Raw genomic sequence first — 27,721 nt, forward strand, 5'->3', positions numbered from 1 at the left:
CTTTCAACCTTCCCATGTCCATGACTTGTCCAAGACTAGCCCACTTCTTTCACTAAACATTTCTGACCTCCCAAATGGACTCACTACATCCCTTTGTTCTTTTCTTACATGGTTATTGTAATTTGCCCTGAACTATTGGGGTTTATATACTTGTATTACCTCCTCAGTAGACTGAGAATTCTTTGGGGACGAGCCTGCAACTTACTTATTTTTGCATCCTCTAGAATATCTTGGCCAAAAAAATACTTGTTTTACATGCAATGTGATATTCCAGATTGGATCCTAGAACAGAAAAAGGAGATTAATCGAAAAATTAGTGAAATTCAAATAAATTCTGCAGTTTAGTAATGTACCAAGATGAATTTATTATTTTTGACAAATGTGTCAAGGTCATGTAAGATGTTAGCATTAGGGGAAGCTGGGTGAAGGATGTACAGGAACTCTCTATACCACCTTTGCAACTTTTCTGTAAATCTAAAATTATTCCAGAATAAAAGTTTATTTAAAGCCAAAAAAAACTTGATAGAACAAATTTAATTAAATAACCATCTAATAGTTTATCTAAATGTTTCCCCTCAAAAGATATTTATAATAAATTGTTAAATTCAAAAAGGAGGGGCCTGCCCGGTGGCGCAGTGGTTAAGTGCACCTGTTCCACTTCGGCAGCCCGGAGTTTGCCAGTTTGGATCTCGGGTGCGGACATGGCACCACTTGGCAAGCCATGCTGTGGCAGGTGTCCCACATATAAAGTAGAGGAAGATGGGTACGGATGTTAGCTCAGGGCCAGTCTTCCTCAGCAACAAGAGGAGGATTGGCAGCAGATGTTAGCTCAGGGCTAATCTTCCCCCCCAAAAAAAAATTCAAAAAGGAGCTTATAAAACAGTTATACATATTTTTATAGCTAGAGATATTAGATATAGATATAGAATTATTTCAAATAATTGAAAGGATATCCAACAAAATGTTATAGTTACCTGTCTTTGGACAATGGGATTATAAGTGATTTTTATTTCCTGGTTACTTTTATTTTCTAAATTTTCTATAATAAAACAGGTGTTATTTTGGCAATAAAAGTAAGAGTTTTTTTATAATTTAATATTCTTCAATATATTAACTCTAGAAAAGTCACATATTACAAACAGTTATAATGCACGGCTCTGAGCTTTTCCCAAAGCTCTGATTCTTATTTAATAGCTCTTTCTTGAAACTGCTCCACTTAATGACAGTATTTCCCACTCTAGAGAGGTTAGGGAAGACACATTTGATCTTCTCTAGGTCCTTAGAGTCAAAGCAGATACAGAGCTGGCTCAGAAAGCCCAAAGATGGCCCTCATGAGGAAAAAGTACTTTAGCGGAACCCAGTCTGGGATGGCCACAAACACCTACATTTTTTTGTGCGTAGTAAGATATCCATAACATAAAATTTACCATTGTAATCACTTTTGAGTAAACAATTCAGCGGCATTAAGTAAGTACATTAACGATGTGATGTAACCATCACCACTATCCATTTCCAGAACTTTTTCATCATCCCAAACAGAAACTTTATACTCATTAAGCACTACTTCTTCATATGTCCTTACCCCCAGGCCTTGGCAACCACCTTTCTTCTTTCTGTCTCCATGAACTGAACTACTCCGGGTACCTCATATAAGTGGAATCATACAATATTTGTCCCTTTGTGTCTGGTTTACTTCACTTAGCATAATGTTTTCAAGGTTTATCCATGTTGTAGCATGTGTCAGAATTTCATAACTTTTTATGGCTGAATAATATTCCATTGTGTATATACATACATACCCATATATGTATCACATTTTGTTTACCTATTCATCAGTTGATGGACACTTGGGTTGTTTCCACCTTTTGGCCATTGTGAATAATGCTACTATAACCACTGGTGTGCAAGTACCTGTTCAAGTCCCTGCATTTAATTCTTCTGGGTATATACCTAGAAGTGGAGTTGCTGGGTCATAGGGTAATTCTATGTTAACTTTTTGAGGAACTGCCAAACTGTTGTCTACAGTAGCTACACCATTTTACATTCCCACCAGCAATGCACACCCTTGCCAACACTTGTTATTTTCCTTTTTTTTAAATAATGTCACTCTACTGGGTGTGAGAGCCACCCACATATTGTATATCTTGTGTACCCTTAGCAAGCACACTACCAACAAACAATTATACTTGTTTATTAAGATTTGTCACACTAATTAACATTTGACCCAGGACAGTGGAAAACAAAGTATGCTATTTACTTTTCCACCCCTGGACACCTCCTAAACACTTTGTGTAGGAAAACAGGCATGGAACTAGATGGCTGTGGGAAAGCATGGCAAGTGAGGGAAGGAGGTGTTCTGAGGGAAATGCTAGAGAGGGCAAGCACAGAACCCAGAGGAAACCAAGCAAAGCCAAAGGACATGACAAAGAGCTAAAAGTAGAAAAAAGAGAAAAATTAAAGAGTTAAGATTAAAAGTTAAGAGTTAATGGGAGCAAGAGACCAAAAATTCAAATGAGATTTTACCCAAACAGAAATATCACCGTCACTCATCCAGACCAAACCTGCCTCCAGAAAAGCCAGTTTGGCAGCTTGGAAAGAGGATAGGGTAAAAGTCAAAGCTCCTGCTTTGAGAATTAAAAAACATATATGGACATGACCCTTTTATATTTTGGTCTTTTTTGGTTACCTTGCTAATCCCCACCCTGCTTTAAGCGATTTCTGAAATTAACCTGGGCATAGCATAGTCAAAATTATGCAGGTCTTTGCAGTGAAACTCCTTTCACTAGTTTTGAAAATAGATGTCTGGGTGTGTGCAATCAGGTGATTACCAAACTTGCATGTCTCAATCACCATTCTATCCCACAAAATTATTTTGTGGATCAACAACATACTTTACATTTTAAAAGATTATAAAAAGATTTTCACTTTCTATTTTTTGCTAGAATTCTTAGGTTTTAATAGAAGCCTATAATTTTTTTCTCTCTTTTTTTTTTTTTTTGCTTTTTCTCCCCAAATCCCCCCAGTACATAGCTGTGTATTTCAGTTGTGGGTCCTTCTAGTTGTGGCATGTGGGATGCCACCTCAACATGGCCTGATGAGTGGTGCCATGTCTGCGCCCAGGATCTGAACCGGCGAAAACCTGGGCCACCGAAGCAGAGCACACAAACTTAACCACTTGGCCATGGAGCTGGCCCCATAGAAGCCTTTATTTTAACTGTAAAGGATTAACCTTTAAGCTTCAAATAAAAAATTTTACAGTACATATAATATTTTTTGTTGTAAAAATTAACTCCTATTCCTAATGACTCATTTTCTCCATTTCACACCTGAACTTGGTGGTCTGAAAAGAGATTTTTATTTTTTAACCTTAAAATTAAAAATAACACTTGTGAAAAATATTCTTCCCGAAAAATGTTCTATAGTCTCTTGAAATGTTTGTCATTGAAAAACAACTTAATGAAAAATAGAAAAATTCTAAATGGAATCCTGATCTATTATACTATTCTCCCCAATTAATTCATTCTAAATGGATGCCTTTAGAAACCTTCAGGGAAAACCTAGTGTGCTCAGGGACATAATATAGGGGGTTTAGTAAGAGAAAATTTCCTTCTGAGTCAGCACTGGGACAATATTGTTTATACTTAAAATGACACATTAGGCATAAGCAGGAATCTCAGGCTGAAATTTTAAGGTGCCCAGTAAGCATTATCTCATCCATTACTATATGACATTTCAAGAACATATTTATTTACAACTCCTCCCTTTCTTAATCTCTGCTGAGGCACCTTTTATACCATCAACCAATTTCTCAATACCCGAGAATTAATCAAACACTGTTCATTGAGCCTCTTTTGTGAACATCACACTGGCAGGCATCCTGAAGGACGGAAATGAGGTAAAGCATAATTCTTGGTCCTTAGAGAACTGACTTTTTTAAAAAAGTATTTCACAAGAGCCATGTGGCCTGTGTTTGTGTACGTCTGTTTTGCCTTCAGTTATAATTAGGTATTTAAAAGCCTGTCTTTCCCAATAGAATCTACATGTAAATTCCTGAGCTCAGAAACAAAAATTGTCCAGGAAGTAGGTTTTATTCTTCCACAGATCCCTCACAGTGCAATAAATATTTGTTGAAATATATAAGTAGATGGGACACAACTTACAATATCATATGTTTCTATAGTTTATTAGTTAGTTTTAGGTACTCAGCACAAGATTTCCAATAGAAAGTTTTTAAATTGGTGATTTGATGACCAAACTGATAAAAATGGGAATTTAGTGACCAAACCCACAACACTGGAAGCCGAATTTTGCTACCAGATAGGTCTCCTTCTAGAATGTAAGGTGTAGAACAGGAGATGTGCCTGTCTTGGTCTATCAGTAAGGACGTTTTTGCTATGAGCACCAGTAATTAACTCTGGGGAAGCCTGTTGTGTAAAGGAAAGTTATCAAGGAAGCAGTGTGACAGAGGAACACAGAGTCTACTGTAAGAGCACGAGATGGAGAAAGGACATGAAAAGTCTCCAAGAGGTTGTTTCATTTAAGGTGAATCATAGAGAACACATTCCCAGGCAGACAAGAGGAGAGCAAACCATCCCAATGGAGGTGGCATGCAAAAGTGGGAAAGCAAGAGGTTATCTAAGACATCCAGTGAATGGCTGCAGTTTAGTACAGCAGGAAATAAAAATTTCAAGTATTCATTCATTGATTCACATTAAAATATTTATTGAGCACTTACTATGCACTAGTATAATGAATGCTGTCTTTTTAGCTACTAGGTATCCATTTTCTCTTCCCAGTATCATGTTATTTCCTTTCAAGAAATTACCTCATCCCCATTGGCCAGTTATATAGGACTTCATCAGGGGCCTTGTTCTCATTGCTAGAGAAGGACATAGCTATTACAATTGGACACTCCTTTCTTGAACTTTGCCCATCCAGAGACAGAAAATTGTTGAAGTTCATCCAGTTTGCTCACCTTACTGTTCTTATTGATGCAGTACTGTTCTCTCCACTTCTGTCTCCTATCTCTCAAGAACAGCCCTGGATCCTTCCTACTTCCAAATCTGGCCCTCTATCCTTCCCATTGGTTCTATAAGCTGATATCCCTCTTATAAATTCACTTTGGGTTAGGTTAATCAGAATCAGGCTTCCATTGTTAATAACAGAAGACTCTAACTGATGTAGCCCATCTCCATGTTAGAAAAGAGAATATAGTACTAAAAAAGATGTAGTTCTTATTCTGAAGAAGCACAATTTCCAGAATGAGGTGAGGGGAGTAGTGAGGATTATATAAACAAACATAATTGAGTTATGTAAAGGATATAAGGAGAGCAATCCTAAGTCTCTCTGGGAAAATCAAGGCAGGCTTCACAGAAGAGGAAGCTCCTGCTCAGTCTCCTGAAGGAGAGGTAGGATATTTATGGATATTTATGGATAAAGAAATGTGGAAGGGCATACCAAGAAAAGAGAACCATAAGCAGGAAGGAAAAATCATGGCTTATTTGGGGGAAATGCAAGTATATTTTAGAATGTGAAAATGTCACTGTATAGGATTCAAATATGTTTGGATTTTATCCTATAAACAGAGGCAAGTAATTCAAGAATTTTAGGTGCAGAATTGTATGATCTGATTTCTATTTTGAAGTATAATTCTGCAGACTCTTGAGGATAGAAAGACAGTAAGAGATGGGAAGGAGGAAGAAGTGTGAGAAGGAGGGGAGGGATGGAGAGGAGGGAAGAATTAGACTGGAAGGAGAAACTACAGAAACAAAAAGGTCTTTAGATGAGAGATGAAAAGAGCACAAACTCAAAAAATTGTAGTGGGAAGGACTAAGTCCAGAGATATTTCAAAAGAGAATTGACAGATTTGAAACCTGTTGGCTGTAGGAATTGAAGTAGAAGTGAGGGAGAGGTAGTATGGTGTAAGATGAAAGATAAATCACTGGGTAATTGGTAATAACTAAGATAAGGCAGGAGAGGAGCAGATTTGGGAAAAGATAATGTGTCACCTTCAGGAGGCCATGTCTGCAGGTCAGGTCTAGAGCTCAGGAAATATGGATTTGGAAGTTGTCATGAGCCAGTAATTAAAGGAATGGAAATAGATTAAATTGCCTGGGAGAGTATGTGAACGAGAAGGAAAGAAGAGGGCCCCAAATGGAAGCTTGACATGTAGCAAGTCTCCAAAGATGGCTCCAATGAACCATGCCTCCCACTATTCATGCCCTTGTGTAGTCCCCTCTCACATTGAGTCTGAGCTGGCAATGTCCTATATCTTGTATTGTGATGATGGCTACACAACTATACATATTTGTCAAAACTCATCAAATTGTATACCTAAAATAAGTGAATTTAATGTAAGTCAATTATACTTCAATAAACCTGAATTTTAAAAAAAATAAAGAAGAGGAATAAAACAAATGAGAAATTACATGGTATTCTATTTCCATTATCTCCAGTGTCCTTGAGAATCAGGAGTTTTAGTGATGAGAAAATAAGGCACAGATGTAATATATAAGGTTATGTAAAACTCTTATACTCCTGAATGTGAATTGAAAGTATCAGTATGACTCATGAAGTATTTTACCAAAAAAAGAAAGGAAGGAAGGGAGAAAGGAAAGGAGGGAGGAAGAAGAAAGAAAGAAAGAAAGAATGATAAACCCAATAGCGATTAATAACTCTAACAGCCAAATGTTGTCTTGAAATACCATTTCCCACTAAAAAGCAAAGCTTCCTAGGAAAAAAAAAGCTGATCCCAGGACTAAGGCAGGAAATGTGGAGATGATCCTGGGAAATCATGTCATACCAGAGAGAAAAAAAAAAATCTGTCAAATATTGATAGAGTCATGTTAAAAGATTTGGGAGGTAATTCGAAGAGGTTGCCACTGGCCGAAGATAGGACAGTTTGAGTATCAATAAAGATACAAATATGTTCAAATTCATGTTTCACAATAATATTAAAGAAAAATTTGGTCATCTTGGGACTCTTCTTGGGAACTAACTCTTTACAGTATTTTGAAAACTGGTGAATAAAGAGAAAGACTCAAGAAATTTATCTTGCCTTCCCTTGAATGTATCACTGTAGCCAGGGAAGATGGGGGAAGTTTCTCTGTATAGAAGCATTTCAACAATAAATGAAGAAGAGATGATAGAATTGGAATATCATCATTTTGCAACCCTTGATGAATTAAACCTCAGTGGCTGCTAGCAACACAAAAACAGAGCCACTTGGACACTATGTTCTTCTTGATGAAGAAGACAACACCACCTACAAAAGAGTCTTCCTCCCAAAATGTCAAACTTGAGTCTGATGAAGCCTCTAGGTTCAACTATCAATTTGCAGGACGTGCAGAGGGTAGGGGATAATGATAAATAACTACATAAAAATCCTGACTCTGGGAAATTCTATAGAACAAATGATCCAGTTTCTTCAACAAATAAATTGTGAAGGGGAAAAAACAGATAAAGGGCAATCTATAGATTTAGAGGTGTAAAAGACATATTTTACAGAAAAAAAATCACCTTCATGGAGGGTGATTACAAGAGTATTTGCCTTATAATAATTCACTAAGCTGTATGCTTGTTTTATGCTTTTAAAAAATATTTCTGTTATAACTTAAAAAGATTTTGGGTTTTAGATGGTACAGTAGAGGTATTTCCATCCCCATCTCCTAAAACAAAAGAACAATAAGAGAAACACACACATATGCCCTGAATTTTCCAAGCAGTGACCTTTATGGGACACTAAAAACATCACTAGAATAAATCTGAAATATTATACCTGTTAACTTGGGCTTCCACCTGACTCCTTACAGAACTGAACAGAAGAACACAGTATTTTTTGGAGAAATAAAAAGCCACGCCTTGCTAGAACTGGCCAATCTTGAGTGACTCATTTTGCAACCTGAATGTACAGTTTGTGCAATACAACTAAAAGATGAGCCTCCAGCCCCAAGACCTTCCAGCTGACAGTTTCCTGGAGTCTGGTGGTCACAACTGATGACATTCTCATACTGAATAAAGCATAGTATAGGGCTAGTCACTGAGGGTGTTATTTTATTATCCAAATTTTAAATAGTTTTGTATGTCTCCCAGAATGCAAAATGACACAATCACTTAGGAAAACTGGCAGTTTCTAACAAACTTAAATATATGCCCTACGACCCAGCAATTCTACTTCTAAATAACTTCCCAAGAGAAATTAATACATATGTCCATGAAAAGTGCTGTACACAAATGTTCATAGTAGCTTTATTCATAATGGCCTGAAAATATCTAGAAACAGTCTAAATGTCCATGAGTGGATAAACAATGGATATTTAGGGGAATAAATAAACAAATTATGGTATATCTATATGATGGAATACTATTCAGCATTAAAAGGGACTATTACATGCAACAACATGGATAAATCCCAAAAACATGCTGAGCGAAAGAAGTCAGACAAAAGAAATTACATATCATATAATTCCATTTATATGAAGTTCAACAATAGGAAAATCTAGTCTATTGTAATAGAAGTCAAATTGTGGTTATCTCTATTCTTCCCAGGAAGTTTTCTGGTTTAGAAAATTACACGCTATAAATCCTTTAGTTTGAGGAATTTATATTAACAGAAAACTAGTTTGTCTATACCCTCATTAAATAAATGTTGAACATTTAGAATATCTGCTAATTTGATGGGGTACCAGATTCTCAGTCCAGCCCTGGGGGTAACTGCCATCCCTGTCATGAACAAGGGACAGGAAGAAATAAAAGGGAATATACCATTGATGGGGTGAGGTGGAGAGAGTGACTTGTAGACAGAAACACCTTGGGCTTCAGCTTGCCGTGGAGAAAGCCAGTTCTCCTGAACCCCCTTGAGTTGAGAGATTCTCCAGCAATTGGGTCCTTCTGGAAATGAAAGCTGATGATGGAGAGAACTGCTCTAGAAAGAGCGAATGCTGTGATTCCCATCAGAGGTGTGTGTTTCTAGTTTCAGCTACTAGGGGGCAGAATTGCAACAGTAATGATGAAATGTTTCCAGAAATGCAGAAGTTGGAAGCAGAATTTAGGCATCTAGCTGGTAAAAAAGCAAGAAAAGGTACAGGCCAGAAAAGGCACAGGAAACATGGGCTCAGCAGAGCTGGTAGGTGGGAATGAGGTGTGGACACACCAAAAGCACAACGCTGAGGTGGCAGTAGGCTACTGCAAACTGCTGACATGCAAGGGCTCAACTGACCCCATAACCTGGCGTTGCCTCTGCCAAGGGACCAAGGTATCACTACCGCACACAAGAATCTATAAGCCTGGATGCTTAAACATCTACTAAAAAAGGAAGGGGGTCAACTAGAGAAGGACAGTTTTCTGAGGTAACCTCCCAGGAAAGTTGGAGGGGATCCAGAAGCAAGTACAGACAGAAAATGGGGGCGGCCCATAAAATAGAGACGATTTTTCAGGGGAGTGGTGAAGAAATTCTCCTCAGTCAGTAAATTGATTGAAATCTTACTAGCTTGCTTTTTCCCGATCTTAAAGATTTGAACCCAGTTCAAAGCAATGCCTAAGAAAAATGGAATACTTAGAGTACCTGTCAGTCATTTATACCATGGTGAATGAGTGATTTATTATTAAACAAATGCTAATTGAACATCTGCTTTGTGGAGCTAGAGCTTGCATTCTAGTGAGGCTGTACCAGCAATAAACAAGTAAACAAATACATACAAAAAATTGGGTTGGTTAAAAGGCAATGGAGAAAACAGAGAAAGAGAAAGAGAAAGAGAAAGAGAAAGACTGGGCAGGTTAAGTCTTCAGATAAGATGCTCAGGAGAAGTCTCTCTAAGGGTGATGCCCTCCAAGACCTAAATGATGAGGAGCCAGCAATGCAAAGATCTGTGGGAAGAACCTTCCAGGCAGACAGGACAGCAACATGAGTGTTCAGGGCTGTGTTGTTTAGACTTTGTAAGCTCTAAAATAAGGGGTTAGATTTTATTCTGTTTGCAATGAAAATTCATTAGAGAGTTTTAGGTAAGAGAGTGGTCTACCTCATTTACATAGTTAAGTTTTCTTTTTTTTTAGGTTTTATTCTTTCCTTTTTCTCCCCAAAGCCCAGCCACCCCCCCTTACATAGTTGTATATTTTTAGTTGTGGGTCCTCCTAGTTGTGACATGTGGGACACTGCCTCAGCATAGCTTGATGAACAGTGCCATGTCCGCGCCCAGGATCCGAACTGGCGAAACCCTGCTCCGCTTAAGCGGAATGCATGCAGAAACGTAACCACTCCGCCACGCCAGGGGCCGGGCCGTCATTTACATTTTTGATAGTGCTTGACGGAGCATCAGCACAAAGGAGGTAAAAATGGAAACAGAGAGACCAAATAGGGAGAAATTGCAATAGTTTCCCATGAGAGAGGATGTTGGCATGGACTAGAGAAATAGAGTTGAGAATTGGAAGGATTTTGACTATGTTTGGTAGGTGAATGAGGGAGGTAAGCGGAAGCACAGACGACAGCTAAATGTTTAGCTTGAACAACTCCATGGATGGTGGTGCTGTTAAATGAAATGAGGACTGCAGAACCAGCTGGTAGTGTGGGTGTGCGGGTGGGGCATCAAAAGGTTCTATTTTGGACGTGCTAAGTTTGAGATGCCTATTAGATATCCAATGGAGATATCAAACTACGCAGCTCTGGAAGAAGGGCAGGGGTGGAACTATAAACACAATTAACATATGGATAGTATTTAAAGCCATCCGCCTAAATGAGATCATCTAGGGACTGAGAGCAGAGGGGCAGAAAAGGGAGGGCAGCCAGAGCTCTAGGCATACACCTTGAGGAGTGAGGCAGGGGAGGTGCAGCTAGCAAAGGAGCTGAGAAAGAAGAATCTGAGAGGTAGGACAGCCCAACATCGCAGAAATCGAGTTGAAAGTATTTTAAGCTGAGAGGGTGTGCCACCATGACAAATGCTGCTGAGTTGTTGAGTAAACTGAGAAAGAGAAGTGATGATGACCTGGACAAAGATAGTTACAGAGAGTGAGGAGGCTGAAACCCCACTGGAAACCAGGTTTTGGTAAAAAAGAAAACTTGTGAAGACAGACCTTACAGGAGGAATATACAGAGATGTCAGCAAAAGTCCATCAGGGGGCACTGAAGACAAATCCTAAATAGAAGAGGTTCCCAACCTGGCTGAATGTTAGAATCACCCGGGGAAATTAAAAACAAAACAAGCTTCCTGGTCAGATCTACTGAATTAGTAGGAGTGGGAATTGGAATATATATATTTGTAAATTATTATTTTTATTATCATTAGTTTTGAATTTAGTTTTTACTAATGGAATCTATATTTTTTTAAAAGCTCCTCATGTAATCCTGATTTAGCTGATTAGAGTAGACAGTGAGCTGGGCGGAAATATTCCCACCAAAACAGAGTAAATACTTTCTCCTGGTTTGAAAAAAAAACGTTAATTCGTAGAACTTTCAAATTTTAAGTTTATCTCCCCTGAATTTTCTTTCAACCTTTAGAGCTTGCTATCACTTGTCTTCTGATGAACTTTAGAACACAAAATGAACATTTACAGAAAAACTCAGAGACAGGTAACCATGCTTAGATATCTAACTCTTTCTAATGGATATGTGTGCTCATGACTATGATTTCATACTGCACAGGAAGAATTAGAGGTAATTTTTTCTGCCATTGATATTGTTTTTTGTGCTGAATAGTGGAGTCATTTTTAGCAATGTTGACAGTGTTATGCAAATTACATGTAGACTTTTATGTACTCTGTCATCAGAACAGGTTTGAGAATGCTTGAAAAACGTCCTGAAAACTTCATGCTCTGTCTGTCTATCCCTCTCTCTCCCTCCTCCTACATCCTCCTCTCTCTCTTTCCTTCTGTCTCTCTCTCCGCACCCCTCACTCCCTCTCTCTGTAATTCTTTCTCCCTCTCTCTCTTCTTCTCTCTTTCATTCTCCCTCCCCACCCCCACCACCTCTGTCTAGGTAAGCAATTTCCTCAAGGGAGGCCTGACAGTTAAATCCCTGCCCCTTGAGCTTAGCTGGCTGGAAGAAAATCTCAAAATGGGAGTAATTTGATATGTCTGAAAGAAGCAGGAAAAACAAAATTTAAAACAGTAGCTTCCCTCAAACAGCCCATTATAGTAACTTAGTCTTACATGTGCACGTGACTTTACAGTTCACAATGCGTCATTATGTCTACGACTTCACTTGAACTTTATATCAATCTTGGGAGAAACTATGCTCTTATCAACTTCCCACTGTTTAAAACAAAACAAAGCAAAACATAACAAAAAACAGATGAATAAATGGAGGCTTAAAAGGGTTAAGACAATTTCCAGGGTCCTTCATGCAGAAAAGTACAAACATCTAAGCGATTTTGTTCATGATCACAGAGTGAAAAGGTGAATACACTCAGCAATGAAAAGGAACAAACTAGTGATACATGCAACAATTTGGATGACTCTTCAAGGAATTATACTGAGTGAAAAAACCCAACCCCAAAAGATTACATACTCTCTGATTCCATTTATATAAAATTTTTGACTTGACGAAATTGTAGAAACACAATACAATAGTGGTTGCCAAGGGGTTAGGTATGGTAGAAGGTGAGGCTGGAGGGAGGAGGGTGTGGTGATAATAAAGGAACACAAGGGATCTTTGTGGTGATGGAGCTGCTCAGTATCTACACTGTAATGGTGGACACATGAACCTTCACGTGCGATAAAAGTGCATAGATCTAGATATACATGCACACACAAATGAGTACAAGTAAAACTGGAGAAGTCTGATTAATGGATTACATCAATGTCAACCTCCTGGTTATGATATTGTACTATAGTTTTGCAAAATGTTACCATTGGGAAACACTGGGTAAAGGGTACACAGGATCTTTCTGTTTAATTTCTTACAACTACATATGAATCTATAATTATTGCAATAAAAACTTCAATTAAAAAAAAATGAATGAGTCAGAGCGTGTCTCTGGCTCCTGGTTCTTGCCTGTGTATTACTTCCCTTCCCAAAGGGTAATGGAATGAGATATGGCCTTGTTCTTGGAATCCCCAGTTTGACTCAATGCCCTTTGAGTGAGTGGGTTAGAGATTGAGGTATATCCATATTTGACCCTGATTATTAAATCAGGCAGAGAATTATTTCCCCAGAATAATTCAATTCCCAGAGGGTTTCCTATGTTGAGAGCCAGGGGAAACTAACTTCTATACTGAGCATCGCAACATTTTTATTTTCCTGAGCCAGCTATTCCAACACATAAACCCTGAGTTTTCCCTGATTCTTTGGGCTCGGCTACTGAAAGGGGACAGTATTAAGGGTGGGGGGGGGGGGGGAAGGGAACAGTAATAGAGCCTTAGATCTGTGGTGTGCGGCAGTTGGGTTGGGTGGGAACTCGACGGTGGGAAAGGAGATGTTCTCAGTGATTATGTGTGCAACACAACCAGAAACCGGGGGTCCACCTCTGACCAACAAGGTTGGTGCCGGTTGCTCATGCATTCCATGCCTCAGATTTGATTTGCCATTTTCCTTCTCTTCTCTTCCTGCCGCATAATTTTAGCTGCTTCTCTCTCCATCCCACCTTCTTTTCTGTCTCTTTCTCTTGATTTTTACTTTTCTTCTTTTTGTTGCATTTTTCTACTGTGATCACATTTTAATTAATACACAATTTAAAATATTATCCAAAAAAATTGCAAGAAAGTCCCTGAAGCCTAGTAAGGTCACAGGACTGCGAGTCTAGTCCAGAGCAGTCTCCACTATGAAATAGCTTCCTGATGCAGGTGTGCTTTGTCGGGGGTAAGAAAACCTGAGCTACAGTCTGGGGCTCCACCACCAACTTTCCACTTGACCTAGAGCAGTTTGTTTTCTCACCTACAAAACAAAAGAGATGGACTCAAAATTCCCTCTTTAAGTTTTGCCTGAGTCTAGAGAAACAAGCCTTTTTAGCCAGGAGTAGTGGGATGCTGAATAAAGACTGGTGAATCTAGGTGGAGAATGAGAAGTTAGAAGGTCAATTCAGTTGGAGCCTTTCCAGAGGCTAGATATTCTTAGGGACCAGGAGATTATGATCAAAGCATGTGCTCTCGGCCCAAGGATGTGCAGGACAACATTGTAATTACACTTAGGCCTCAATGGCAGGCAAGACCTTGTAGGCATTGGACCATAGAGATGGGGCGGTTAAGCAGGAAAGGAGGAGGGACCTGACTTGTGCATAATGACTGTCAAACTAGAAAAGGGAGGTGCTTTGTTTCACACATTTCGGCAAAGGTTTGGGTGGAGTGATTCAAACAGTGGCAAGGAGAGGGAAGAATTGACTGAGGCAAGGAGAAGGAAGAATTGACTGAGGGAAGAATAGAAAATGTAAATAGAGTCACTTATTGGAAAACATGGAAGAAAGAGAAATTGCTATTTCCAAGGCTGATTCCTGTGGACATAACAACCTCCACCCCCTAGGCGCTAACAATTAGGGTCAAAGTGGAGGAGTAATTCGTCATCCAGGATGGGGTAAACAAACATTTATTGTGCTCTTAGTCTGTACAGACACTATCATGGGTGTTATCTCATTTGATCTTCACAGCAACTCTACAAAGTATTAATATCTCCATTTTATACCTGAAGAAACTGATGCTCAGGGAGGTTAAGTCACAAAGTAGGACCTTAGGCAGAGCCAGCATTAAAGCTGGGTTAGTCTGCGTCCTAAGCCTAAGTTCTTCCACCAGGATTGCTGAATGCTTCTCTGTAGGTTCTTTTTAGCAATTGCTGAGCCACCACCTACAATGAAGTCTCTAGTCTCACCTTGCTACTGACCACGCTTGCTCATACACTAATGATAGTTCCAAGAGTGCTGTATATCTGGCAGTGGGTAGGGAGCTGCAGCCCAGATTTTGAGTCAGAAAATCCTGAGTTTGAATCCTGACTCTGCCAAATTAGTGCAGGTGGGCAAGATGCAAATCTTTATCTTAAGCCTCAATATTAATTTCTTTAAAGTAGGAATAATAATATGCTAAAGTCTTAGAGTTGTTGTGAGGATGATATGTAAATGTAAATAAGAAGCTCAATGTTGGCACATTTTAAGTGCTTAATAAATGATGGCCATGACATTATATTAGTGTGAATGTAAGCAATGGCTATCTTGGCTGCACACTGGAATCACCTGGGAAGCACTAACATCATGGCCGGGACTGGCTCCACTTCCAGAGATTCTGGTTTTATAGGTCTGTGGTGCAGTCAGGGTATGGGAGTTTTGCAAACTCTCCAGGTAATTCTATTGTGGTCCTCAAGACTCTTCAGAATCACTGGAGGGCTTGTTAAAACATAGTTCACTGGGCCCCATCCTCCAAGATTTCCAGCTTCCTTAATGAAAAATAGCATTTAAAAAAATTATTTTATTGAGGTCATATTAGTTTATAACACTGTTTCATTTCAGATGTACATTACTGTATATCAGTTTCTGTATAGACTGCATTGTGCTCACCACCAATAGTCTAGTTTTTAACCATCACCATGCATATGAGCCCTTTTAGTGCTTTCGCCCACTCCCTCACCCTCTTCCCCTCTAGTAACGACTAATCTGTTCTCTTTGTCCTTTTTTTAATCTTCCTCATATGAGTGAAATCATACAGTGTTTGTCTGTCTCTGTCTGGCTTATTTTGTTTAACATACTACCCTCAAATTCCATCCACATTGTTGCAAATGGGACGATTTTGTCTTTTTTATGACTGAGTAGTATTCCATTGCACATATATGCCACATCTTTATCTGTTCATCAGTTAATGGGCAGTTGGGTTGCTTCCACGTCTGGGCTATTGTGAATAATGCTGCAACAAACATAGGGGTGCATAAATCTCTTTGTGTTGTGGATTTCATGTTCTTTGAATAAATACCCAGTAGTGGGATAACTAGATCTTATGATAGTTCTAATTTTAATTTTTTGAGAAATCTCCATACTGTTTTCCATAGTGGCTGCACCAGTTTGCATTCCCAACAGCAGTGTATAACCATTCTCTTTTCTCCACATCCTTTCCAACACTTATTTCTTGTCTTGTTAATTATAGCCATTCTGAGGGGTGTGAGGTGATATCTTGTAATTTTGATTTACATTTCCCTAATAATTAGTGATATTGAACATCTTTTCATGTGCCTGTTGGCCATCCACATATCTTCTTTGGAAAAATGTCTGTTCATATGCTCTGCCCAGTTTTTGATTGGGTTTTTTGTTGTTGTTGAGTTGTATGAGTTCTTTATATATTTTGGAAATTAATCTCTTGTCAGATACATGATTTAAAAATATTTTTTTCCCAGTTGGTGGGTAGTCTTTTCTTTTTGTTCATGGTTTCCTTTGCCTTGCAGAAGCTTTTTAGTCTGATATAGTCCCATTTGTTTATTTTTTCTTTTGTTTCCTTTGCCTGAGTAGACATCATATTCAAAAAGATGCCACTAAGACTGATGCCAAACAGTGCACTGCCTATGTTTTCTCCTAGGAGTTTTATGGTTTCAAGTTTTACATTCAAATCTTTAATCCATTTTGAGTTAATTTTTGTGTATGGTGTAAGATAATGGTCTACTTTCATTCTTTGGCATGTGGCTGTCCAGTTTTCCCAACACCATTTATTGAAGAGATTTTCCTTTCTCCATTGTGTATTCTTGGCTCCTTTGTCGAAGATTAGCCGTCCATAGATGTGTGGTTTTATTTCTGGGCTTTCAATTCTGTTCCATTAATTTGTGTGTCTGTTTTTGTGCCATTACCATGCTGATTTGATTACTATAGCTTTGTAGTGTGTTTTGAAGTCAGGGGTTGTGATGCCTTCAGCTTTGTTCTTTTTTCTCAGGATTGCTTTGGCTATTCAGGGTCTTTTGTTGTTCCATATAAATTGTAGGACTCTTTGTTCTGTTTCCATGAAGAATGTCATTGGGATTCTGATTGGGATTGCACTGAATGTATAGATTGCTTTAGGTAATATGGACATTTTAACTGTGTTTATTCTTCCAACCCATGAGCATGGAATATCTTTCCATTTCTTGATGTCTTCCTCAATTTCTTTCCATAATGTCTTGTAGTTTTCAGTGTATAGGTCTTTCACTTCCTTGGTTAAGTTTATTCCTAGATATTTTATTCTTTTCATTGCAATTGTAAATAGGATTGTATCCTTGTCTTCTCTTTCTGCTAGTTCATTATTAGTGTATAGAAATGCAACTGATTGGGGCCGGCCCAGTGGTGCAGTGGTTAAGTTCACACATTCCACTTCGGCGGCCCAGGGTTTGCCAGTTTGGATCCAGGGTGAGGACATGGCACCACTTGGCAAAAAGCCATGCTTTTATACGTAGGCATCCCACGTATAAAGTAGAGGAAGATGGGCATGGATGGTAGCTCAGGGCCAGTCTTCCTCAGCAAAAAGAGGAGGATTGGCAGCAGATTTTAGCGCAAGGATAATCTTCCTCAAAGAAAAAAGAAATGAAACTGATCTTTGTAAGTTGATTTTGTACCTCACAACTTTGCTGTAGTTGTTGATTATTTCTAGTAGTTTTCTGGTGGATTCTTTATGGTTTTCTATATATAGGACGATGTCATCTGTAAACAGTGAGAGTTTTACTTCTTCCTTTCCAATTTAGATACCTTTTATTTCTTTTTTCTCACCTAATTGCTCTGGCCAAAACCTTCAGTACTATATTGAATAGGAGTGGTGAAGAGTGGGCACCTTTGTCCTGTTCCTGTTCTCATAGGGATGGCTTTCAGTTTTTCACTGTTATGTATGATGTTGGCTATGGGCTTGCCATATATGGCCTTTATTATGTTGCGGTTCTTTCCTTCTATATCCATTTTATTGAGAGTTTTTATCACAAATGGAGGTTGGATTTTGTCAAATGCTTTCTCTGCATCTATTGAGACAATCATGTGATTTTTAGTCCTCGTTTTGTTCATGTGGGGTATCACACTGATTGTCTTGCGGATGTTGAACCCTCCTGTGTCCCTGGTATAAATCCCACTTGATCATGGTGTGTGATCCTTTTAATGGATTGCTGTATTCGATTTGCCAATATTTTGTTGAGGGTTTTTGCATCTATGTTCCTCGGTGATATGGGCCTGTAATTCTCCTTCGTTGTAATGTCCTTGCCTGGTTTTGGTATCAGGGTGATGTTGGCGATCAGAATAAGTTAGGAAGCATTCCTTCTTCTTCAATTTTTTGGAATAGTTTGAGAAAGGTAGGTATTAAATCTGTGAATGTTTGGTAGAATTCTCCAGAGAAGCCATCTGGTCCTGGACTTTTGTTTTGGGGGAGGTTTTTGATTACTATCTCAATCTCTTTACTTGTGATTGATCTATTCATATTCTTTATTTCTTCTTGATTCAGTTTTGGAAGGTTGTATGATTCTAAGAATTTACTTATTTCTTCTAGGTTAGCCAATTTGTTGGCATATACTTTTTCATAGTATTCTCTTATAATCCTCTGTATTTCTGTGGTATCCATTGTAATTTCTCCTCTTTCATTTCTAACTTCATTTATTTGAGACTTCTCTCTTTCTTTCTTAGTGAGTCTGGCTAAGGGTTTGTCAATTTTGTTTATCTTCTCAAAGAACCAGGTCATAGTTTCATTGATCCTTTCTACTGTTTTTTGTTTGTTTGTTTGTTTCAATTTCATTTATTTCTGCCGTAATTTTTATTATTTCCCTCCTTCTGCTGACTTTGGGCTTTGTTTCTTCTTCTTTTTCTAGCTACTTTAGGCATAGTTTAAGATTACTTATTTAAGATTTTTCTTGTTTATTGAGGTGGGCCTGTATTGCTATGAATTTCCCTCTTAATACCACTTTTGCTGCATCCCATAAGAGTTGGTATTATATATTTTCATTTTCATTTGTCTCCAGGTACTTTTTTATTTCTCCTTTGATTTCTTCATTGATCTAATGGTTGTTCAGTAACATGTTGTTTAGTCTCCAGATATTTTTGACTTTACCAGCTTTTTTCTTGTAGTTGATTTCTAGTTTCATAGCATTGTGGTCAGAAAAGATGCTTCATATGATTTCAATCTTCCTATATTTATTGAGGCTTGCCTTGTTTCCCAACATATGGTCTATCTTTGAGAATGTTCCATGTGCACTTGAGAAGAAGTTTTTGGATGGAATGTTCTATATATATCTAGTAAATCCATCTGGTCTAGTATTTCATTTAATTTGACTGTTTCCTTGTCGACTCTGTCTGGATGATCTATCATTGATGATTACCATTGATGTAAGTGGGGTGCTGAAAACGTGATAGGGGTTCCTTTGTAGGTTATTTTCTTCTGCCTTGCTGCCCTTAATATTTTTTCTTTGTCATTGACTTTTGCCAGTTTTAATATTATATGCCTTGGAGAAGGTCTTTTTGCATTGATGTAATTAGGAGTTACAGTGGCTTCAAGTACTTGTAAGTCTAGTTCTTTCCCCAGGTATGGGAAGTTCTCAACTGTTATTTCTTTGAACAAGCTCCTTTCTCTCTTTTTTCTCCCTCTTGAATACCTATAATCCTTATGTTGCTTTTCCTAATTGAGTTGGATATATCTCAAAGAATTTCTTCATTTAAAAAAAAACTTTAGTTCTCTCTCCTCTTTCACCTGATGAATTTCTATATTTCTATCCTCTAAATCACTAATTCTGTCCTCCATAATATCAGCTCTATTTTTTTTATGGTTTCTAGATTATTTTTTATCTTATTAACTGTGTTCTTCATATCCAGAATTTCTGTTTGGTCTTCTTTTAGAGCTTCAATCTCTTTGGTAAAGTATTCCTTCTGCTCATTAATTTTATTCCTGAGCTCATTGGCTGTCTTTCTGAGTTTTCTCATAATTTGTTGAGTTTCTTTATGACAACCATTTTGAATTCTCTCTCATTTAGATTGTAAGTTTCTGTGATTTCAGGATTGGTTTCTGGAGACTTGTCATTTTCCTTCTACTCTGAAGTGTTATGTAGTTCTTCATGGCATTTCATGAATTGATCCTTTGCTGGTACATTTGTGGTAGTATCAGGTCACAGATTCCACCTGCCACTGCTAGGAGTTGGGCAGGAGCTGTGTTTTCTGATCCTGCCCTGTCTGCCGGAAGTTATGCCAGTAGGGCTGCTCTGTATTTGTGTGCTGGCCACAGCCACTTGGTGGGTCATGCACACACATGCAGGTGGGGCCTCTATGCTCCACTGGCAGGTCGCTTTCATGGCGGCAGAATCACTGTGCTAGGGACAGGACCAGCTGAGCTGCTAGGTGGGAGGGGCTCCTTTGTGGGGGCTGAGCTGCTGCCACTTGGTGGGGAGCATTCCCATGGGTAGGGCTAGTGTGGCCAAGTAGGCATTCCTGAGGGATAGGTTACCACTCAGAAAGCATTTGCATGCAAGCCAGGCTGCCCCTGCCTTCTCTTACAGTTGCACTAGCTGCTGTGTGAGGACCTGCAACCTGGATAGCTGTCACCAGGGATGCAGAGGGTTCTGCTCAGCTAGTTCCACTGCTTCCCAGGGATCCAGTTCACTCACCTTCAGCTGTATGGCTGCACAGATCTTTTAGGCATCCTGTTGTGCTGGGTAGGGAATCCTCTATTGGTTAATGAATGTCCACTTAGTTGTAACCTAGAGGGGAGAGACAAAGGGAATAACTCACTCTGCCATGATGCTGATGTCACCTCACCCTGAAAATAGCATTTTTATTGAATACCTGTTATGTGCTGGACATTATGCTAACTGCTCTATAGGTAGTTTATCTCGTTTAATCCTCACAACAACCCTATGATTATTTTTCATTTAATAGATAAGAAATTTGAGGCTCAGAGAGGTTAAGTGACTTGTTCCAGGTCCCACAGCTGCTAAATAGAGCCAGGTTGGGCTCCCAAGTGCACCCTCTTAATCAAGACCCCATAGGGCCTCTTGTCATTCTAATGTAGCTGTTCTCTGATCTTAGTTTGATCCTCCAGGCCTTGGCCTCTTTTTTTTTCCCAGTATCTCAGCCATCATCCTCCCCTCCTTCTCTCTCTATCCTCCAGCCACACCAAGGGTGGGGCCTGAGAATTTATGTTTCTGAAAAGTTCCCAAGGTGATGGTAATGCTGCTGGTCTGGGGATCACACTTTGAGAACCACTAGCCTAGAGGAAGTGGAGAAGGGATTGAAAGGTGAAAGAGCACTTGTTTTGGAATCCCACACCCAGGAATCATGTTTAGGTCTTGAGTGATTCAGAAACTATTTGCTTCTAAGAGCAGAACAGGGTTACAAGCCTGAGGTTCCTCACTGATTAAATGAGTTGGTTCAGAGTTGTTGGGAGATGTGGATAAAAAGCCTAGGATCTGGTAGGGGGTACTGAGTGGGCATCCGACATCTATTCTAGTATGTGATCAAAGGGCCACCTTTGCCCAAAGCCCCAATATATTTAGAAGAGGTAGTCCAATCAGGAAAGGAACATTCTTTCAAATTCTTTATACATTGCTAGACAAAAACTCCTGCCCTCAGTAAAACTTGTCCTCAGTGGCCCCATTCAGAGAGTCTCATACAGTGGCCTTCTCTCTCAAACTGCACAGTAAAGCATCAAGGGTTTACTCTATTATCACTCCCTGGAATATTTGCAATTTAAAAGAGATTTATGGGGAGTGTGAAATTAATCACAAAGAACTGAATTGCTATTAGATGGAACTATCTAAAACTAACAAATATGCCTTTCAATGTGGAGAGAGAGAGCTCAGTGAGAAACCACCAAACTGTACCACTGGGCAGGGTTCTTCCCTTTGCTCAGTTTCCTTGTTAACTCAAAAACACTGTTAGGGTTTGGAGAGGAGCTGACCCAGTCAGAGTAATGTTTTAGCAAGGTCACTAGGGGTGGGGGTGGGGGGTACAGGATGGAGTTAAGAGGGCAACTCTGGAGCCAGTGAGACGAGTTCGGAGGTTCTTGGAGTAGCTAAGATGAGCAACTAGAGGGCCTGAACCAGCCAAGAGGAAACAGGGATGGAGAAGAGGCACTGGGGATGAGATTTTAAGAAACAAGAATCTGTAAGGCCATGCGATATATTGAAAGTGAGGAGTGACAGAGAAGGAGAAAAGTCTGGCGTGATGCAGGATTCTACATAGTGCAGCTCAGAAGGGAGTTTAGAAGGATGAGTGGATTTACAAGTAGAGAAAATAGCAAGTTAGTTTGGGACATACGGAGCTTTTGTCATGTATTCAGAACAATTGAATGTAGGTGGCAAGTAGCTAACATTTATTGATCAAATATGATAGATACTGTGATCAGTGCTTTACAAACCTAATTTCTCAACTCTTTTGGAGGGTACTTTATTTTCAGATGAGACAAATAATTAATAGATAAGCTAAATAAATTGCCTAAAGTGGGTGGCAGAATTAGGATTGAAGCCCAGGTCTGAACTAGAGGATGTAAACATTGGGAGGAGAGGTCTACATTGAAGACCGGAGACTTGGGTATGTGTATATCAAAACATCACGTTGTATATCTTAAATATATATACTTGTCACTCATACCTCAATAAAGCTGGAAAAAATTAGAAATAACATTAATCTCATAAAATAAGTAAAATTGTAAAATATGTTGCCATCTTCTAAAAAAAAGTAATGTAATATAATATGAGGATTATGTAATATAATATAATATGAGGATTGTACAGTTTTTGAAAGTTTGGAAAAGCTTTCTAAGAATCTTTTGAGTCAAGTGACCATTTTTCCCTAAACAGAAATATCTTCATTGATTTTACCAATTTTAGTCACTGTAAAAAAAAAAAAGGACAATTGAAATGTTTTAAGTAAAAGTGAAGTCTTCAAATCTCACTCACTAGAGATAAACACTGTTACCAGTTTCATATACATCCTCCCAGCCTTTTTTTATTGGGTAATACACAGATACCTTTTATAACTTGTAATTTTATTTTATCAATAGAATTCTGGCATCACGTATGTCAATACATATAAAATTGTACTGTTTCTATGCCACATCAAATTTAGATAGTTTCTAAATTTTTTTATTCTCAAAAATTATCTCTGGTGAACAATCTCTTTTTTTTTGAACCATTCATATTTAAACACTTCTTTAGTAAAAATATCTAAAGTATAATTGCTGGATCAAATGGTAGCCACAAAAAAATCTTGATATTTCTAAATGGTATTCCAGAAAAGTTCTACTAGTTTACATTCCCAGAAATAGTGCATGAAATGGTGGCTTTTTTGTTGTTGTTCTATTAATCATTTGAAGTAAGCACCTACTTCTTTGTCTGCTGTGTTTGTCTTCATGGTTTCTCTTTGGCTACCTTGAATTTGGTATCTTTACACTACTAGACACAGTTATCCTCTTCCACTTCTTTAGCACATTTTATAAGCTTGTGGCTTAAAATAACATTCCTGTCATTTAAAAAAAATATGTTTGAGTTGTATCACCTTTTTTCTGTCTATGATTTTCTTAATTTGAATTTTCCTTTTATTTTATTAACTAAGCTGGTGGTTTCTCAATTTTTTCCTAAGCAGACTGTTGATTTGTCATCAATTATATAAAATAAAGACAAAAAATAGAAGTGATAAGCAAACCAATATGGTTCTTTAAAAATTAACAAAACTGGGGCCGTCCCCATGGCCAAGTGGTTAAGTTCATGTGCTCCACTTTGGTGGCCCAGGGTTTTGCTGGTTCAGATCCTGGGCACGGACAGGCCATGCTGAGGTGGCGTCCCACATGCCACAACTAGAAGGACCCACAACTAAAAATATACAACTATGTACTGGGGGGTTTTGGTGAGAAAAAGGAAAAAATAAAATCTTAAAAAAAATTAAAACTGATTCTTCAAATCCCTAATTTTACATAAAATATGGTAAAATGTTAACATATGACAGAACTGGATTGTAAAAAAAACAGTTTGTGTTTAAAATGTTAACATATGACAGAACTGGATTGTAAAAAAAACAGTTTGTGTTTTTTGTAGTCTTTAGACAGAGACTTAATTCATCACATTTCTTTTTTTATTATTTTTTTGAGGAAGATTAGCCTGAGCTAACATCTGCTGCCAATCCTCCTCTTTTCGCTGAGGAAGACCCACCCTGAGCTCACATCCGTGCCCATCTTCCTCTACTTTATATGTGGGACGCCTACCACAGCATGGCTTGCCAAGCAGTGCCATGTCCACACCCGGGATCTGAACTGGCGAATCCTGGGCTGCCAAAGCAGAACGTGCGCACTTAACGCTGCACCACTGGGCCCACCCTCATGTTTCTTTCTTAAAAATTTTTTTACTACTATAAGTATTTAATGGCAAAGATGTTTTCCTCTAATATTGAGTTAACAGCATCTGATATGTATCTTATATTTTAATTTTGGTTGTTTGGAAAACTGATGATATTGTGATCTAGATTTGCTTCATAACTTAGGTTTTATTTATTAGAATATATATGTTTATATACATATATATACACACACATACATATGCACATACATTTGTATATGAATTTATTTTAAAAGATATTGCATTAAAAACATTAAAAAAATTTTTGTCATTGTCTAAGAATGCCATATAAAGAAGTAATATCCTAAGGTATTAACTATGTGTAGCTGTCCTATAATACAGGATTAAATTATGTGAATCTTACAACTATGCTTGGAGAAAGTGTATTCCCCACATTGTACCAGTAAAATCTTTTCATCTGTAAAGTCTGCCATGAATGTTCCAGTTCTGTAATTTCTTTAATTCTTTCACTATTATGAGAGTGACATATTAACTTTTCAAATATACTCTACCATTATGGTTCCTGTCCATCTTTCACCCTGCCAGATTTCAAAATGGGTTTGGTGGCTCTGTGATTTGGCTCATCCAAGCAGTGGGAACCCTGTGCACAAAGAAAAAGAGGTGCCACTCCACACACCAGTGGGGTGACTGTTAGTGGTTTGGCGTGGCTGGATCACAGCAGCTGTAGGACCTGGAACAAGTCATTTAAGCTCTCTGAGGCTCAGATTTCTTATTTGCAAAATGAAAAATAATCATAGGGTTGTTATGAGGATTAAATGAGATATACCACCAGTAAAGCAGTTAGCATAATGTCTAGTACATAATAGTTGGTCAATAAAAATGTTATTCTCATTAAGGAAGCTGGAAAGCTTGGAGGATGTCTGAAAGATTTCAGATGTAGAATTATTCTTAAGTATAAGTAATTGTTTCCTACTCATAAGTAATTGTTCCCTAACTTTGTTTCTTAAGAATATTCTATATCATTACAGCACTTGCCCATTATAATGTATATTAATATTGTATTCTTTTTTTTAATTTTTTTTAAATTAAAAAAAAAATTTTCCTTTTTCTCCCCAAAGCCCCCTGGCACATAGTTGCATATTTCTAGTTGTGAGTCCTTCCAGCTGCAGCATGCGGGACACTGCCTCAGCACAGCCTCACGAGCAGTGCCACATCCGTGCCCAGGATCCGAACCCCGACACCCCTGCGGCTGAAGCAGAGTGAGTGGGAACCCAACCACTAGGTCACGCTGCCGGCCCCTCACATTGTATTCTGATTCTTTGTTTCCCTAATGTAGATTAGGCACTCTGAAAGCTGGGGTGGGGCCTCATTCTTGATTATGTTCTTACTACACAGGCGTTTTGTCACTCCCATAACATTTGTTGAATTGAATTTGGAAGTCGTTCCCACAGAGGCCGATAGCTGAGGTAAATGAGAAAGAACTCCAGGACAGAACCTTGTGTCAGGAACTGCACATATTGCTAGAGACTAAGTCTAAAGATTCGATTACTGTTCTGATTAACTGTGCGCTTACAAGTCTCACAGAAACATATTTTCACAATGTCCCCATCTGCTGGGTTCATTACTTTGCTCCTTGACAGCTGCCTGTTTATAAAATTGATAATAAGCACAGTGATGGTTTATCAAAAATTTAAAAAGAGCAAACCTAACAGTTCTCTGCTACTTTATTGTTTACACACAGACAGGGCAGCTGCCCCCGCCCCCACCCTGCCCCCTGCAGACCTCCCAGTCTCAGTAAGGGGTAATAGAAAAAGCAAGCCAGGAGAAGGAGCAGCTGGCTTCCTAAGCGGAGTTTGCTGCTTACTATACATGTGAGCTTGAAGGAATCCTTTAACCTACCCAACTTTCATTAGTCTTATCTGCAAAATGAAGATAATACTTGCCTTATCCTTTTTCTTTTTAATAGATTTGCGTATCAAACTTTTTTTTTAGTACTGAAAGCATTTAAGAGCAAAGAGGTTTTCCTCTAAATACTGAATTAACAACATCTGATATGTGAAATCCTTGAAAACGGCATAGTTCTATTCAAATACAAGATTGCATTCTCACACATTCATTAGAGTCTGGTTTTTAAGCTCTTTCTAGAACATTGCTACTAATAGTCCAATAGAAACACTTTGACTCAACACTGGATACCATGACATATACTGAGGGCACAGTTTACGTATTCAATGCCATATCCAGTGCCTGGCACGATACACGGCAAAAAGCAAGTGCTTGATAAATATCTGTTGGATGAATGAAGGAAGGAATGAAACTGGGCAGATAGGTGCAAACATTAGGTTCCTGGCTTTAGAGCTGTGTGAAAGTAGGGCAGAATAGTTATGTGAATGAGGCATGATGAACACCTTAGGCTTTTTATTTATTTATTTATTTATTTTTTGAGGAAGATTAGCCCTGCGCTAACATCGGCTGCCAATCCTCCTCTTTTTGCTGAGGAAGCCTGACCCTGAGCTAACATCTGTGCCCATCTTGCTCTACTTTATATGTGGGACGCCTAACACAGCATGGCTTGGCAAGCGCTGCTATGTCCACACCCGGGATCGGAACTGGCGAACCCCGTGCCATTGAAACAGAACGTGTTTACTTAACCGCTGCGCCACCAGGCTGGCCCCACACGTTAGGCTTTTAAAGCAGGATTTCCAGACTGGGCAGAGCTGGTTGTGGTAGCCAAAGATGAAACCACTTTCCTCCTGTTTTGTTCCAATTGGAGCAACTTCCCTGGTAGCTTTTGACTGAACTGAGGAGATAGGAAAAAGTGTAGGGGAGAGAGGTTGAATCAGCATTTTGTCTGAAAATATTTTTTGTTAGCAAACATCATCAATTAACAACATTTAACAACAATGAAGAATGAAACAAACTTCGTAGGTAGTACTGCCCTTACCACTTGCATCTGGACTACTTCCTCTCCGGTGTCTCCTAGCCAGATGGGAATGGCTGGCTGCTCAGACCCGGTGCTCTGCCTTCTCCACACCTCTGCTCAGCAGCCAATAGTCTTTCCTTCCAACTGCCTGTCAATGTCTTAAACTTCTTTCAAAGATTTCACTAAATTAATTACTGGATCAAGTAATTATTGTGTTCATTGAGTATCTACAATGTGTAAGGATGAAGAGAGTTCATGGTCTAATTCTAGTAAGAGGAGAAATACATAGAAACTCATAATATTACTGTTATATGATAGGTTCCTTTTTTATATAATAGCTTTATTGGCATATAATTCACACACCATAAAATTCATTCTTTCACAGTGTACAGTTCAGTGGTTTTCAGTATATCACAGAGTTGTAAAACCAACATCATTATCTAAATTTAGAACATTTCATCATCCCAAGAAGAAATCCCATGTTCCTTATCTGAAATTCCCCATTTCTCCCTCCCTTCCAGCCCCTGGCAACCACTAATCAACTTTCTCTCTATATAAACTTGCCTATTCTGGACATTTCATATAAATAGAATCATACAGTAGGTGGCCTTTTGTGTCTGGCTTCTTTCACT

The 27,721-nt window shown here is 38.6% G+C and overlaps 1 long non-coding RNA gene across 1 annotated transcript; it reads right to left on the bottom strand.

Moving 5' to 3' along the window:
* Nucleotides 1-200: 200 nt before the first annotated feature.
* LOC138915600 (uncharacterized) lies at nt 201-26,966 on the bottom strand. Its single transcript, XR_011421630.1, has 3 exons — nt 26,819-26,966; nt 20,483-20,575; nt 201-282 (listed from the first exon to the last, which is right to left on the bottom strand). It is a non-coding gene; the product is annotated as an uncharacterized lncRNA (long non-coding RNA).
* Nucleotides 26,967-27,721: the final 755 nt, after the last annotated feature.

This window comes from Equus caballus, chromosome 9 (genome assembly GCF_041296265.1).
Source record: "Equus caballus isolate H_3958 breed thoroughbred chromosome 9, TB-T2T, whole genome shotgun sequence".
In the NCBI taxonomy this organism is placed as follows: domain Eukaryota; kingdom Metazoa; phylum Chordata; class Mammalia; order Perissodactyla; family Equidae; genus Equus; species Equus caballus.